Source organism: Taeniopygia guttata, chromosome 4A (assembly GCF_048771995.1).
Source record: "Taeniopygia guttata chromosome 4A, bTaeGut7.mat, whole genome shotgun sequence".
NCBI lineage: Eukaryota > Metazoa > Chordata > Aves > Passeriformes > Estrildidae > Taeniopygia > Taeniopygia guttata.
In genome coordinates this window covers 10,002,501-10,019,171 of record NC_133029.1, presented here as the reverse complement: position 1 = coordinate 10,019,171, position 16,671 = coordinate 10,002,501, and the positions used below count along the sequence as shown (strand labels likewise).

The window sequence follows — 16,671 nt, the reverse complement described above, 5'->3', positions numbered from 1 at the left end:
AGAAAAGAATTCTGAACTTATGGTTAGTGATTTCATTTTGTGTGCTCTGTTGTAGCTCTTTTGCTCTATGGCAGCAAACAGCAATCACATTTCCAGTCCAGTGGTACCTGGAAGTCAACAGTGCCTCTGGGATCCTTCTGTGTGAAAGGGGCCATATAAATGTAAGGCAATGATATTATCTTTATTGTCAATTAAACTTTTAGTGCCTTTGACAATCTGGCATGCAACGTGCATCAAATGAACTCTAGCTGTGATTATTTCTAAACACCATGTAAAAACAGACCTTGCTATCCTAATCAAATTGAAAAGGACTAAGAGGGCAAGTCAGTTATGTCAGCATGGAATCACTTCAGCATATTAGAAACGGCACAGAAATACTGCTTCTTTCTTTTTTTTCAACACCCTCTGCTCCCCCTTCCCCTCAAGAGATCTGTCTCTGCAAAATCTGAGCTGCCACATCCTTTAACTCCAGAGAGTTACTGTAGCAGGATTGTTGATGGCGTTTTTGTAAGGAATTCATACTGGAGTTAGCACTGGAAATACTGTGTGCTGTTTCAAGATATACTCATTTTTATAGAGTAATTCTGTTCCTCCCCCCACCCCCCAGGATGTGTTATTTTAGGATGATTATACTTCACACTGCTATTTCTGTTCAAGGTATGATAATTAATGTTCTATTTCCAGACCTGTTCTCTAAGCCTGCCCTTGCACATACACATGTGAGTGTTATATGCATATTTTTAGGACTTCTGTGAATTTTACATGATCATTGTCTATGTCACACTCTTCGTTAAAGCATTCAGAAAACACACTTTGTGGTTTCTGCAACATTAATACATTTAGTATAAACTGAGTTAACTTACTGGGTATGTCATCCTTCCTCTTTACTTGTAAAAGGAGGGAGGTGTTTTTACCCACTGTTAAGTAAAACTCCCTTTCTAGTTAGAGATGGTTGAGCATCAGTGAAGGATGAAGCATTTCTGAGGTGTATGGCAAGGCTTTTGGAGAAAAACAGATTTTACATTTTTCAGTGGTGCCAAGATGTATTTGTTTTGCCAGAGCTTCCCGTTGGGGGATGCTTCTTCTATCATATCATAATATGATATTTTTGAAGAAATTTTTCAATTTTTCTCTTCATTAAATCAGCCTAAAAATGGCAATGCAAATCAGGATTTTTCTCTCCAAGGATATTTGGTATCCCAAATTCTGTTAGGGATTTCTATGTTTCTGAACTACCTAACAACTTTTATGTCAATAAAATCAACGCAGACTTGCAGAGTTGTTTTGCCTGTCTTCTCCCCCCTAAAATGTGTGGGCATCCTGCGGGAATGGAGACACAGCGGATCTGATCCGTTCTTGGAACACTCTGGAAGGAAAAAGCTCAATCTATTGAGCTTTACTGCCTTTTTTTTTTTTTTTTTTTTTTTTTGTAAATTACTGCCATTTTTGTTTCTAGAATAACTCTCATGAGCATCTTCAGGTAGATTGCCTATAAAAAGCTGTCCAATTATACAACATTTTGTACATTTTCAGATAACTAAAAGCTAGAAAGCAACAGCTAGCATTTGAGACATTGTGTAGGTTTCTAGCACACTTCAGATTCTTCTGTAAACTAATGAGCAGATTACAGTCAGCACATGTATGTGATTCTTTCTCTGTGGAGATCAATTGAGATTTTGTCTATAGGAGTATTTTTATTTAATATATGGCGCTGATGAATTATATGTCATTTGAGCATTTCTGCATAGATCTGGCAATCTTTTTTCTACTCTTATCTCTGGGTTATGATAATTATTACTCTGCATGGAAGAAATTAAACAGAGAGGATAGGGTAAATAGTTCCAAACATATGGTGAATTTAGTAGGCTTTTATGAATGATAAGCCTGTTAGGGTTACCTTAATAAGTAGTTACTGCATGTTTTTCATAAATCACCACTAACAGCTCTCAGAGAAGGTGTAAATAGATATGTTGATCTGTCTATACTGTGAGGGTGAGATAGATGAGTAGAACACAAATATGTCTATGTGAGGAAAATGTACATGAGTCTCATTCTGCATACTGATTCTTGGCACAGTGTCTTGCCCAGGAGGCAGTAAATAAGCAAATGGCCAGCCTAAAACTGTATAAATCTGAATTGATTCCACAAGGAATAGGAGGAATTTTTGCAGTCTGCCTGCAAGAAATCCCATGGTTTCCCTATGACAAATCTATTTCCCCAAAGCTTACTGCAGTACCAAGGTTATGTGTTTGCCTTCACAAAGTAGTGTGGATTGCAGTCCTAGAGACATCATTTTTCATCATCTGCAAACATGAAAATAACTTCAGTAAGCACAGCAACCTGATTTACTGTTATTGAAATGCTGCTATCTCAGGGTGTGCATCATGTATAGCCGTGTTTAAAAACAAATGAATAAGGAGAAAGCAGAGACAGAGGGAGGAAAAAATTTAAATCTGAAAGTCTTGGTTTTTTTAATAATCCAAATATTTCCCACCAGCTGGAGATATAACTGGCAAGATAAGTAATGGCTGCTGTTTTAAATCTAACTATTGCTGCCACATGTACATATACATATTTTGAGTTCAGTTTGTTTGACCTGGAGATGGTTGCATTGTGCTATCAATAAAAACGTATATTTTGTTTGTTTATTGACTTCTCTTAGAATAACACTGCTATTCCCATGGAAGTTTGGTAACACTGCCAAGATGGTGCATCCCATAAGAATAACTGTGCTGTGTCTCTGTGTGTCTATTGAGACACAATTTGTGTATGTTAATTTATAAAAGCGTTTGTGCAGTTTTTAAATATTAGTCCTGATTGACGTTAACTCTCCTTAAAACACTTGGAATAGTTTAAATTATGATATTACTTTGCATGTTTTCCAAGTAATCTGTAAATTGCTTTTATGGTATCGGAACCCTACCCAGCATGTGACATTGCTGTTAAACTGAAAATTGATGGAACATCCAAAGAGCGGTAACACAGGAAGCCTTCTCTGGGCAGCTGTAACCATGGTATCTGAAATATTGTCCAACATAACCTTTTTGATGCCTTTTTTTCCCCCCACCAGAAAGAGCTTTTATCAAAATTCCTACAGCTTTCCTGTTGCATTGACACCCAAATACATTTCTTATCAGTTGGGAATATACAGTTGGATTTTTCTTTAGTTAAAAAAAAAAAAAAGCTCCTGCTGAAAATGGAGATGAATGTACTTCAGAAAATAACAAAAGTCTACCTGTATGTTTTGAGCTGCTATCTCATTGTATAATCCTGCCTCTTTGAAGGTTTAGCTTTTCTCTATAGACAAACAGTGTATATAGAAATGTAGGTTTAGTAGCACTAGGCCTTCCATAACTATTCATGTTCAGTGTGATAGAAGCTTACAAAAACGTCTTTGGAAAGTGAATTAATTATTCCATTGTGCTTTGAGCTGGCGTGAAGATATCTCTGTTTTAACAGAACTCTGGTTTCACTGACTGGTGAACACAGTGTGACCTGCCAGGGGACACCTGCTCACGGCTCCAGCTCAGGATGGGGCAGGAGGGGCAGATTCTGTTTCTCATTACCTCTGGCAGCTCCTCTGACCTCGAGTGAATGTCATATCCTCGCTCAGGTGCCTCTGTGAAGCAGCAATTTTAAATCACCAGCCAGAATCCTTTTTTCCCCTGCACACGTCCAACGTGTTTGGGATGTGAGATGCAACATAAGACACACTAAACAGATCACCATGTTTAAAGTTTCATGTTTAAAAAATTGGAATTTTTCTGCCGCACATCGCAATATAAAATAAGTTTGTGATGACAAACGAGCAAAAGGTTCAACACTCCTAAAATTCCGTAAGTGCCCTGGCAGCCAAGTGGGCCTCACAAGGAGCAAGAGCAACTCCTCAGTCTTCCTGAAAAATCTACTGGTCCCCAAGGAGCATATTGATCATACCCCAAATGTACACATTAGCCTCCTAGTCCAACCAGCACAGTATGCAGTCTGTCAGGGAGAATTACTAAAATAATTTAAAATATCCTGTTAAACTTACATATGTAGTATGACAAGCACACAAAGTAAATTGGTTTTACATTGTTGGAAAGTGGTGTCAGGTGACATTTAAAACAAAATGAAACAACAAGGGCAAAATGTGCTAGAGGGGTGCAGAAATTGTCTGGGCACGTGCAAGTACATAAACATGTGCTTCATATGTTACACATAACAGTGTTGCCACCTATTGATAGAAATTTAAACTTCATGTAAATGTTTATTATATATTTTCCCAAACACAGCAAAGGTCTCTTCCTTCTGATGAGACTGGCATGAACAATGTGTATTATTTGTGGTAGAATAGGTCTTACAGGCTTTGATAATACCATAGTATTATAAAGTAATGGATGCTGTTCAGAAACCAACAAAGGATAAATGTTATCAAAGGAATCTAAAGCTGCTGATGCTTTTGTATGACTTAGATGTATGATCCCATTGTCAGTGGCAGTTCTTTGATGAACGAAGAAGTGAGTGTGTCTGGTCTGCACATTTCAACTTTATCTCTAATTTTCACAGGGATGGAATGAACAGTGGACAATTAAGGCAATATTTATATATTTACAACTGCATTAACTGTTCTTCAAAAATATGCTCAAAATCAAGGAGCTCCCTATTGATTGTACTGGAGAGGTGATATACTTTTGTTTAGAAATTAAACATAAGCTCATTGGCATTAAATTTGTTACTTGTGGTGAAGTATGAGTAATATTGGAGGAAAAAAAGCTGTATAATTTACAGTTTTTTGTTTAGACAACTGTTTTGTTCTGAAGAAAAATGGACTTGTTCTTGTCTTAGAAGACAAGTGAAAATGAATTAGAAGTTGTCCAATAAGAGTTCAGAATATTTCCATGAAAAACTAATGGATAAATGTGAATACTGCTTCATAGTTGGGGAAAAACATTGACTAATGAAATATTGTTAGCATAGCCATAAAGTCACATGTACATGTGTTCAGTTGTGTGACATTCTTTCAAGCAATCAACATTTGTTCTAAATTAGGATTCTTTTCAGTATTTATCAGCATTAGCTCTTGGATAAACTCTTATATTATGGAAGTGTGCAGTAAAATGGATGAGCATGTTTTATCTTCCATGACAAACACAGTTTAATTTCCTGCATATTGCTTTGCTGCAAATTAATCCAGCCTGGGATGTCTTGGCTGAGAGTGCTGTGCTGCAGAGGGCTGAAGGAAATCTCAGGGCTAGTGCAGAAGAGTTGCTGTCACTCTTTCTTCCTTCAGTGTCCAGAGAAGGACACTGGAACTGGGGAAGAGTTTGGAGCAAAAGTCTGATGAGAGGCAGCTGAGAGAACTGCAGGACTCAGCCTGGAGAAATACAGGCTCAGAGAGAACTTTATTGTTCTCTACAGCTGCCTGACAGGAGTGTGGAGCCAGGTGGAGTTTGGTTTCTTCACCCAAGCAATAAGTAATGGGCTAAGAGGCCTGAAGTGGCACCAGTGAAGGTTTAAATTGGACATTAGGAAAAATTCTTAACTGAAATGATGGTCAGTCAATGAAATAGGCTGCCCAGGGAAACTATGGAATCACAATCCTTAGGAGTGTTCAAAAAATGTGTAGATGTGGCATTTTGGGGACATGGTTTAATGGTGAACATGGTGGGTTAATGGATGGACTGGATGATCTGAGAGCTTTTTCCAGCCTTAACAATGCTATGATTCAGATGAAGCAGGAATAGAAATTACCCTCTGTTGAAGACTGTGGGGGCTGAAATTTGGAGCATTATCCAATGTTCCAAACTTTCAGTCTGGCTGGGGGTAAACAAGAAGACACTGCATGTTAAACTGCACATGGAGTAAAGCAGCAGGAAAATCGGAGAAGATTATTCAGAGGTGTAGAAAGCCAAACAGGGATCATGGTCTTAGGAAATATTCATACTTAAAAATTTAGTGATCTATAGTTTTATGTATTTATTGTAAAAGAAACAGATACATCAATGTTTGGACTATTTAGTTGGCTCTGAAACTTTATGGCAAATGCCATGTATTAATGGCTTATTATTTGTGAAAGGAAAGTGCACTTTCTCAGCTGCAAACTAAGTTGAATCCCTTGTCAGACTTTAATTTCTCCTTGTAGTTGTGAAGAACATGTCCTTACCTATCTCTCATTTGTCTGGAGTTGATAGGAAACATCTGCACAACTTGTTCAATCTGTTAACTGTATGTTCATCCAAGCTTAACTGACAAGTAAAATGTACCACATAATATTGGACTATGAAGATGACCTTTGCTAATAAGGCAGTTACATCATATTTGATGTGAACCAAGCCACTTCTAATGAAATGGTGGTTTGAAATGGCTCTGTGCTATTTAGTCTCATTACTCTCAGGTAGATAAAGGAGAAGGCATATTTTCTTGAAGTATATTGAATATTTTCTTGAAAATGTTTCATAAAAAGTAATTCAAATAATAGGTAATATGGGAAGAATTTTTTGATGGGCACTAATGTTATTTTTAAATGCAGCCTTGATAGCTCACTTAACGATCTTGGTTAAATATCATATTAGATGTAGCAGCGATGTTTGTTTCCTTTGCCAAAATCATAGGTTTAGTGTCTTGCAAGGAAATATTTTATAGAAATGCTCTGTATTCAGTTATCCATTTGTGGATTAAGCACACTGAGCTGCTGGAAAACACTGTGGTAGTCCAGAGTTCACAACCTTAATCTGATTAGGCTTTTCTGATTATTAACTTGGACTCCTTCATTTATTTATTTTAAATCCAGGAGACCTTAACTTCTGAGGAATCTGTGCATCTCTGCTGAGATCAACCTAATCCTGCTAAAATAACTCTGAATTACAAAATCTAAACCAACTGTGGAGTTCACTGCTTAATGTGGCTTAATCAGAAATATCTTTAATGGGTTTGGAATATAAAGGTCTGGATATCGAACTGAAAAACCTGACAGTCAGGAGTACTGTTCTTTATTTCTTCAGTTTACGTTTTTAGAAAAAATACAGACCTGAGGAAAAGAACAACCTGATACAGGCTGTGCAGTACCAATATCCCCACATTGCTGAGCCTGTGAGTGGGAATTGGCAGTGAAATTTCTTCATATTTTGCTATCATTACTCAGGCTTTTTCTCAATCAGTCCATGTTTTCTGAGCAGGATACTTCTCTTGGGCAGAATGCTTCACTTTTTACATGAATATTTCATGTTTCAGAAAACTTTTCAGAAATATATTTATTAGTGCCTTTTACCTTTTTTTTTTAATTTGAGTGTTAATATCCATTAGCTAAAATCCAAACCAGTATTTTTAAATTCAGCCACACAGATCACGAAATGTGTTGCTTTCTTATCCTGTCATTGCAGGAAATGCACACATTTATCTTAATAGTTTAGTTTTTATTATGAACACCAGTATCTCCGGCAGATCCGTTTCCTATTTTCATGTCCTTCTGAAAATGTATTCTGTGATAAGTTTGGGTTGTTTTGCTATAAAAAGTCATTTGATCATTATTAAACATTCATTGAGCACTTTTTGTAACCATTTGACTTGGAAAATGATCAGACTAGATTAGCAAGTTGAAATTTGGTAGATAAACACATGGTACTCATTAATTTAAGTCTTTAACTTTCAGTAAATATGATCATGTTGATTACATTCCAAATTCAGCCAAAGTACTTGTGATAAAGGAATTCAATTTCTCATGTTTTCTTTTATGTTTAAACTCATCAGGGAGATAAATTTACCTGGTGTTTTGGTCAACTGATTAATTTGTGATCAGTGTGCACCAATATTTGAATGTTATTGAGGAAAAGTAATGAATACTTAAATCAGTGTTTAACATTTTGTGTGCCATGCACTTTCACTTAATTATTGACTTGTCTCTTCTCATTCTGCTGAATGGATCAAGGAGGATTTTTATTTCCAAACTCACCTAATAGTTTGTTATCTGAATTATTTCTGAACCATAGTACGGCTTAAGTTGACTTAAAGCCAAATTGTTGAAGTAGTTTAGCCTCAAAACATCTGTGGTTGTAAAATGGACCTTCTCAAGCTGCTAATAAGACTTTTTTTTCAGTGTTTCTCCCAGTGTAGTGGTTCTCTTACTTGAACTGCAGAGCAGAAATCACCAGATTACATTGCTAAATCCATGAAGTTTGTGTTTAAACTCATTTATGCTACTGTGTATTGGAGCAGCTCCCATTGAGTTTTAGAGGAATGCATGTAAATTTTTAGAAGTAATTCAGATTTAGAAGAATGTGTGTTCCCACCCTATAAAATAAAAAAAAAACAGAAAAGTATTTCTAATTTTAAAAGTCAATGAAGTGGTGAGGATTGCAGCTCCAGCAGTTTCACTCTATTTGCTCAGAATTCACATTAAAACGTTTAAGAGGATAATATTGAGGATGACCTTAATTCTGTAACTTTTCAGTTTTTCAATCTTAATGAGCTAATTTTTCCAAAGTAAATTACAAAACTCTAATACAGCATTCATAATCCTACAGGATGGTGTCTGGTTAGTGCAGCCACAAATTGTGTTTTCTCTGTAATGCATAAAAATTACTCTTGTTCCCCACTAAAGTAGAAAATAGTTTATTTGTTCATTTTTTTTGTTTTGCTGATGCACTGGTGTTGCAATGTTGTGAACACTACCAACTTCCTCGACACTATATTTAAGCAGGAGATTTAGGATTGCCATTTTAAAGAACAAAAGACCTTGGTAATTTACAAGATTTTACAAGACTTCTGGTACTTCATTTGACAAAAAAGTTTCACAATGGCTAAAGAGAAACTGTGCTTTGATCTCTGCAGTTTTAGGTGTTAAACGAGAAGGTTTCACAGAAAGTCACGCACATGGATGTGTTGTTGAGAGCTGGATTTTCAAATGTAGGGTTTAAGTAAGAAAAAAATGCCTGGGCTGTGGAACTGACCTTGGAGATCAATTGAAATAAAGGTGTTGAAGAATAATAAATGTGTTAGGAATTAAAAGCAAAGCAACTTTTTAAAGTAGTCCTAATTAAACTGGGGGAAATCAAAATATAAATACTTCTGTGTTCTTCTGTCAGAGATAACCCACTGGCCATCATGGTATTGAATTTAGTAATACCTGCAAATGGTTCTGGTGAGCCTTGGAATTCTTGGTCCAGTTCTCTATGTGTGCCCATCCTTAAATTTATTTAAAGTAATTGAGTGGTATAATTAATGACTAGGCAAAAATATCGGTTACATAAAACTTGGCATACCAATAGCTTAATTTTTTTGGTTGGTTTTTGCTTTCTTTTTTTTTTTTAATATTCTGTTAACTGCAGAAATAAAATTGAAACTAATTCTCTTTTCTCTTACTCTGCTTTTTTCCTTCCTCCAACTATTCAGCAATTTCCAGTAACAAGTTCGTTGTTTTCCTTCTTTTTTTTTTAAATGATGCTTGTTCTGTTATGCTCATTCAATGATCCAGTCCCTAAAATGGGAATGGATCAGCTAATATAGATCAGCTGAAGCCACTGATGATTGTTCCCCTATCAAGTGCTCCAGCTGGGATGTCACCCTGTGGACAGATTCTGCTGTTCTCAGAAAAGCCACCATAGAACCAGAATAATCCAGAGCCACTTCATTTCTATCCTTGGTTGTCTGGCAGCAGCATCACCCCATGTAATTCAAGGTTGACTGCTGTAAAAATTATGTGTAGGAGTAGGAACAGGAGTTAGATTTTTATTTAACTGTGATTACATCTTCAATCCTGATGAAAACAGCTGAAAATCTATTAATAATGTTTGGGAATTGCTGGAAATTAAATGAGCAATAGGCCTTTTGTTGATGATTTTGGTATCAAATTTTCCTACTAGTGTTTATAGTTTAGACTACAGATTTGAGTTCCTTGTAACTTTATAAGGATATGATATAGAAATATAAATAGATTCTATGTGTGGAAGGAATTTCTGATTTTTCTAGGAGGTAAAAATTTTGCATAGTTTAAAATTATTCTGCTTGCAGTATTTTTGAAGCCAGAAGTTTTACATGTGTTTGTAAAAACCACAGACAAATACCACCACTCCAGAGCAAAGTGCTTAATAAGTGATTATGTCAGAGCTTATGCTCTGGGAGTATCTTGTCCTTGTATGAAGAGGATCACACTGTGCAGCTACAGTAATTTGGGTGGTGTTGGGGGTTGTTTTTCATTTGGTTTGGATGTGGTTTTTTGTTGTGGTTGGTTGGTTAGCTGGGTTTTTTGTTTCATCTTGAACAGTAAAGTTTTTGTTTCTTAATTTCACAGGCTGCTCTAGGTACACATGAAGCTGTGTTTTATTTGGTCTGCTTCAGAGGAATTAGTGCAGACATGTCTTGTGTCTTTTTTTTAGGGAGATCCTATCCTTACTTCACAGTGAATTCCACAAAGATCTTAAACTGGTCTTTGATTGTATGCAGAGATTTCTTTAACTACAGAACAAGAAATTACTGTTTCATTTTGTTTTGAATATTGGGTACTTCCCATTTTCAGTGTAGTGTAATAGCAGAAAATCAGACATAAGCTTTTAAGAGAACGATGATCTTCACAAGGTTAATGTATGCTTCCAGCCTGTCTCCGGTGCACGTCTCCATTTACAACAGAGTGCTGGTAAAATGGTAGCATTTAGGAAGGTATCCTTAGGCTACACAACTTTTCTTCTTCTATAAGAAGAATAAGAGCACTTATATTAATATGAGTCATCTTTAATAACAGTTGACATAAACCTTGTCATATAACAAATTACTGAACCTTGGAGCTCCTCTACACCTAAAAGCACTGAAATGTGTATTTAGAATTGCCTCCAGATGAGAAGTGATGCCAAATGTTTTTTAGTGGAGCTTATTTAGGTGGCTACTTGCGATATGAGTTGTGTGTAAATAATGATTTTCATGGTCTTCTTTTGTCTCTGAACCTTCTTAATTGTAGAAATATTCTAAATGCTCTGTGAAGCTCTATGGCACAATTTTCTTCAGAATGATGTTTATCATTCAGCATCATGTTCACAAATCCTCCCCTGCTGACTTGCTCTCTTGTGCAGATCAGCACTGGCTTACTTTATTAATGTCACAGCTGCATTTTTCTGCTCCCTCCCCAGCATCTTGTGCATGTAAACCAAAGCTCATTTGAGATACCTGTTCTGGGAATGTCTCCTTTCATTACCAAGCTGCCAATAGATGAAGACAGACCAGAAATGCAGGTTGCTGCACAGAACAGGGAGGAAAGATGGGGACTGTTTCAGGGCAGTCATTCTGCACAGGGTCACAGTGTGGCACACAGTGAGTGAGTGAGGGTGGCAGATTTCTTCCTGATCTTTTACATGATCATATCTTTGGGCAAAATGCAGCAACCAATAACCAGATTCTGCTGGCAGTGTCCTTGCAGCTTTGAGTGGTTTTGGGTATTAACAGAAGTTGCAAACTAGGATATGAAATGGGAGATGAGAGTTAACACCCCTCCTCAACTGAAAGCAAATTTTTGGAAAAAATGAAATCACTGGCAGATGTGAAAGGCAGGTGCCCATTTCATAACCTCAGTATGTGGATGTATTTGATGTGGGAGAATATAAAAGAGGATATCCACTGAACCAAACATAACGCAATTCATCCATAGGTTAAAGAAAGGTCATTTTCTTGCTTTGTTGGCTGGAAAGAGACAGCAGAGCTCTAACATATAATTGTGCTCCGTGACAATAAAAGGAGTCTTTTGGTGCTTTGGGAAAGGAAAGTGACATTTTCCTTGCTCATGAAAGAAACACAGCTTCACATTAAACGTACACTACAGTGCTCCCAATGTAAATAGAATTAGCAGGGGCAAAATTGTTATCTACAAGGATAATGATTCTATTTTTTATATGCAGCTAGTATAGAAGATATGTGTGCCTGTGTGTGTACACATATATAAAAGCCACAGACAAGACTCACATTTTAATCTTATCCTTCTCTTTCTCCTTGCTGTGACTTCTCAGCTGAGCTAAAAGGAGTCATTGTACAGGTGCTAAGGAGACACTGTTCTTGCCAAGTATGGTGGTCATAGTGGTAGTAACATATTTGATGTAGAAGAGCTTAGGTAGCTGAGAATTTTGAGCACTTAATTGAAAAACAGAAATGTGACGAGGTTTAATTTTTCCAATTTTATGTTCCCACGGTGTGGTTGTAGTCACAGTGTTCTCCCTTGGCAGTCACTGGGGTTCAGAGGCTATTGGTTTTTTCTGAAGGTTCCTCTTCCTGCCAACACTCAAATAGAAGAATAGGACCACTTGATTTTTACTCAGCTCTGTTTAGCTTCTTGCTTAGTGGGAAGAAAAAGTTGCAGCAAAGTCCCCTTTACTTTTGAACTGGAATTGATTATTGCAGAATACCAATTTCCAAAAAGAAAATGGCTGCTTTGATCCCTCTTGAAAAGAATTTTGGGGATAGTGCAACCTAAACTAGGAGAAAGGCCAGTATCTGTACCAGAAGGACTTACACTGAAAGAAGGCATGGACAAACAGCTCTACCAACAATAAAAAAAAGAAAAAAGAAAAAAAAGAAAAAAAAAAGTATTTCAGAGACTGATGGAAAGAGCAGGAAGATTATTTCAACTGGAGTTTACCATGTTAGAATTGTTTAAATGTAAAATCAGTGCCTCCCTGTTTGTGTATTTCTACAGAAGACACTATTTCCTTTTTTTTTTTTTTTTGAAAAATAGCTCACAAAGATGTAGTCAAGAAGCTACTAGTTCATGAGCGTGCAAAAACAGTGATGCTAATAGGCAGAATATGTAAATCTGTGAATAATGCTTAAACAGTAATTATCTTTGCTGTTCTAAAGTCTAAAAAAAAGAAGGTCTGGCTATAAAAGGCAATAGGCTTCTGCAAACACGCTAGAGGCATGTTTGTATCTGCAGTCTGTTGCATTCCCAGATGTAGCTGAGCCTTTGGGAATACAGCTGGGAAAGATCCCCATTCTGCAGTGCCAGCCCTACCTGCGTTTTCTTTGTAGAGTACTAAAGAAAATGGTATAATCAATTTGCAAAAACTGGGATGTTTTGGATGGACAGCTTAAAATAATCTCTGTCGAGGCTTCACAGACTGGTGAAAATGGGTGGATGCATAATGTACTTCCAGTTTGCACTGCAGAAGACTCTTGGTACTTGCAGGAGAAATTTCTAGCAAACATTCATTACAAAGGATTCTCTATTGAAATGAGAACAAAGGTTCCACTAAAAAGATCTCAAAGGATTCAAATGTACCTTTTCATAGGTGACATGCTGATACACGCCAGTTCTCAAGGGGTTGCATCAAGGCATAAATCAGCAGTAATTTCAACTCTGCAAGATCATAGCACTATCATGAACAGAAAGAAAATCAATCTGACACCAGCTCAAATAATAGCAGTTCTGGGAGTCACAGGATATAGAACAAGTCTACTGGGAGGGTCTGCTTGTCAGAACAATGGCACTTGAAGACACTGAATACTTTGACAGACATCAAAGCAAGAAGAAAAGGAACAGAAAGATCACTTCTCAGGCATGATGGTGTCACTCACATGAATAGCAACTGGAGTGATGCTTCAGATGAAGGTGAAGCAGATGTTGGTCCTGTGGTCAGGCAGTAGTCAGATCTTCCTGCAAAAAGTACTTGAAATGCTTGAAAAGCTTTTCAAGTTTTAACTTTGTGGGTGATGTCAGAACTGCATAATACTTGATGGTGTTTCTTCCCAGAGTAAGAAGAACTTGAGAAAGCTATTTTGGAAAAGACTGAAAAGTTCATTTTCTGTGTGCAGTTCTTCACACTGCTGTGATAACTTAATTGAGACTTTGTTAGACATTAAGCTATAGATCTTATGCGTTCTGTAAGTGCACCAGTGTTGTGAGCCTCTGGTGGAAGTAAAACAAGTTACTGAATCAGTGCTGCAATCCTACAATATAGGAAAGAGTAAAAAGGTAATGAATCTAAAAATGAACAAGCCACATCAAATCTGAGAAGTGGACAATGCTCAAGAGATGCTGACAATATTTAAGATAATGTGTTCTGTTAGGAAACTTCACCTGGCGGTGGGGAGTTGGTGGGGAAACTAGTGTCAGCATTTTATTTCAGAGATTTCTAATAGGTGTTTTTTTTTATTTTGCAAAGGGAAATGAAAATTGCTAAGGCTCCATGAGATCTATCATAACAACTATAATGCCCAGAGGGGGAAAAAATCTACCGGGAAAATTTGTTTACTGCAATGTCAACTGATGAAATCTTTTGTCTCATCAAATGTGATAATAATGGGACTTGCTCATATGCTTTGGTAATCTGTAAATACTCTGGTGAATGTCTAGTTTGCTTAAAGAAGACTTCCATTATTCTAATTAAAAACAGGGGAAGTGAACATGAATTAAAAATCGTCAGCTGAATGTTTTTAAACACCATTGCCAAGGCATCCTGGTATCAGGGAAAATCTAATACTTCAATTGTGGTTTAGATGTTCCATGGTATCGATGTGTTGTAAATTATTCTCATATGCTAAGCTTATTGTGATACAAAATTGAAATTGGTGTCTCAAAAAATTAATAGTATCTATACAGAACATGTAATTTTCAATTTTTGTAATCTCTGAGCAGCTAAACCTGATTTTAACAATTGCTTTTTTGCTAATTAAGCCTTACTGGGTCTTCTTAATTAGGCACACAGTTGGAAAAGAGACAATAATTATCTCAATTTGATGGCTATGCCAATTTGCATTATCAAAAAATAACCAAAGCACATTCAATTTTCTTGTCACATACAAATGCTACTTGCCAAGTGCCAGTGTATTTTAAAAGAGTGTGCCTTCCAAAGTTACTCCTAGATCAAACAAACATTCCATTTTTCCTACCTGCATATGCACAAGTGCATGTACACCTCACTATTGTATTATTGCTAGATAAATTAGAGCAGTGTAGATATGTATATATAAACACATACAGGTATAGATATAAATATTTTGATAGTATTGCCTCTTTAGTTCAGAAGACACCAGCATTCAACTGTATTTTCATAGAACTCAACCACTAAGTGGAGTATTCTAATTTTAGGTCCCTACAATGCAAAAATACACTCTTGTCAACAAAGCAGTAATTACTACAGTGGAGAAAAAGCTGAGCTTCCACTGGCAAGCATTTCAACACTTCATGTGGATATGTTTAGTATAAGGAAGTGCCTGGGGTTATTGGAAATTACCTGTACAGCCCAAGGGAGCTTAGTTGTCCCAGGCATTCCTGAGTGTGTGGGGGAACATTCCTTTTCTTCAGTTCTATTATCTTCTTAAAATGTCTTTTACTAAGAAATTTACAGCTTTGACCACACTTCCTCTTTGGAGGAAAAAAGCAGTTCTGGGAGATCCATACTGAAATATGTATTCCTGTAGTCTCAAACTACTCTCATATAGGCCAGATTTCCTTCCTCTCTTTCCCTGTATTGTCCTTACCATACAGTTATGAATTAAGTTGAAAGGCAGTAAAGTACTTGACCATGTGTTAGGGACCAAACCTGTAGATATTAAGCACTTGGCTAGTTTTACTTAAGCCCAGACTTTTTCATGCTCCTTAGCATTCTTAGTTGAAGTGTTGAGATGGTAATAGATTGTTCACATAGTTTCCATGTTTTTAAATGAAAAAATGTTCACACTATGAGTTATTCTGCAATATAGTTAGGAATTTCCTACAGCTCTTCAGAAAGTCTTTGCGCTCCCGAAATACTCTGAGCCCACCCAGGCTATATCACACTGAATCCTGAACGTACTTTATTCCACAGAAGTAGAACTTGAGCTTTTGTCCTTGAATCTCAGTAACATCAGATGATGAGTTTCCAAAAGAAAACATTAGGGACTTGTGTGATTCTTACAGTCAGTGGCAGTTCTCCAAGTAAAGTGAAGGGCACGTGTTGGACAAGAATTCTGTAGCACAGTTGAGTAGCTGACATAACGTATGTTTTTAAGATCACTTTCAGTCTTACCATATGCCACAAAATACTGCAACAACCTGTCTTCACAATTTCATTCTGCAGTGTTTGCTCTCTGAAACTTGAGATGTAATGGACAATACTTTGAATTACTAGAATTAAATTAGGCTTTGACTAATTTTAAATGAAGATCATTAAATGTGAAAATGAACCTTATTCTGTTTACATCTATCACAATGACATGTAAATGTATGAGCCAGTGTAATCCATCCAAAACTTAAAAGAGCAGATTCTTTAGGGAGTATGTTAAACCCATAGCATGGCCCTGAAAACTCTGGTTTGCATCTACAGATCTGATTTAGAACGATATGTGAAAAAACATATTCTAAGATTGTCATCTTTTATCTGTGCATCTGTTCTTATTAAGAGGTGCTATGTAGTCCACCTGCAGGAATAACACAATGTCTTGGCATTTTGCAATCTCACTCATTCCCTGATAAACACTGGACATGTTGTACCTACTGATCCATATATCCTTATGTCATTTTCAGACCTCTTTTGATGTGTTAATATTCATGAACCGTAGAAAATGTTCATATAAATTTTGGTAGGTTTTGTTTGTTTGTTTTTTCAGTTCTGTTTCTTCAGTCAATTGTCTAGTGATTGCATTCTTTCTTTATTTTAGTATGAGGTTTTTCCTTCCATTGAAAAGTATTATCTGCTTCCATCCTCCAGACTTAGGCAGATTTTCTCTATTTCTTCATAA

General features: G+C 36.6%; 1 protein-coding gene across 22 annotated transcripts in view; it reads left to right on the top strand.

Annotated features, from left to right (window-relative positions):
- Positions 1 to 16,671, top strand: part of TENM1 (teneurin transmembrane protein 1) — an 873,984-nt gene that overhangs the window by 623,945 nt on the left and 233,368 nt on the right. For 3 of the 22 annotated variants that reach the window (XM_072929136.1, XM_041716257.2, XM_072929133.1), the window contains one exon: positions 56 to 161. The exons of the other annotated variants lie outside the window; for them this stretch is intronic. The gene's annotated coding sequence lies outside the window, so the exon portion shown is untranslated. The remainder of the gene's footprint in view (positions 1 to 55; positions 162 to 16,671) is intronic. 22 annotated transcript variants of the gene reach the window in all.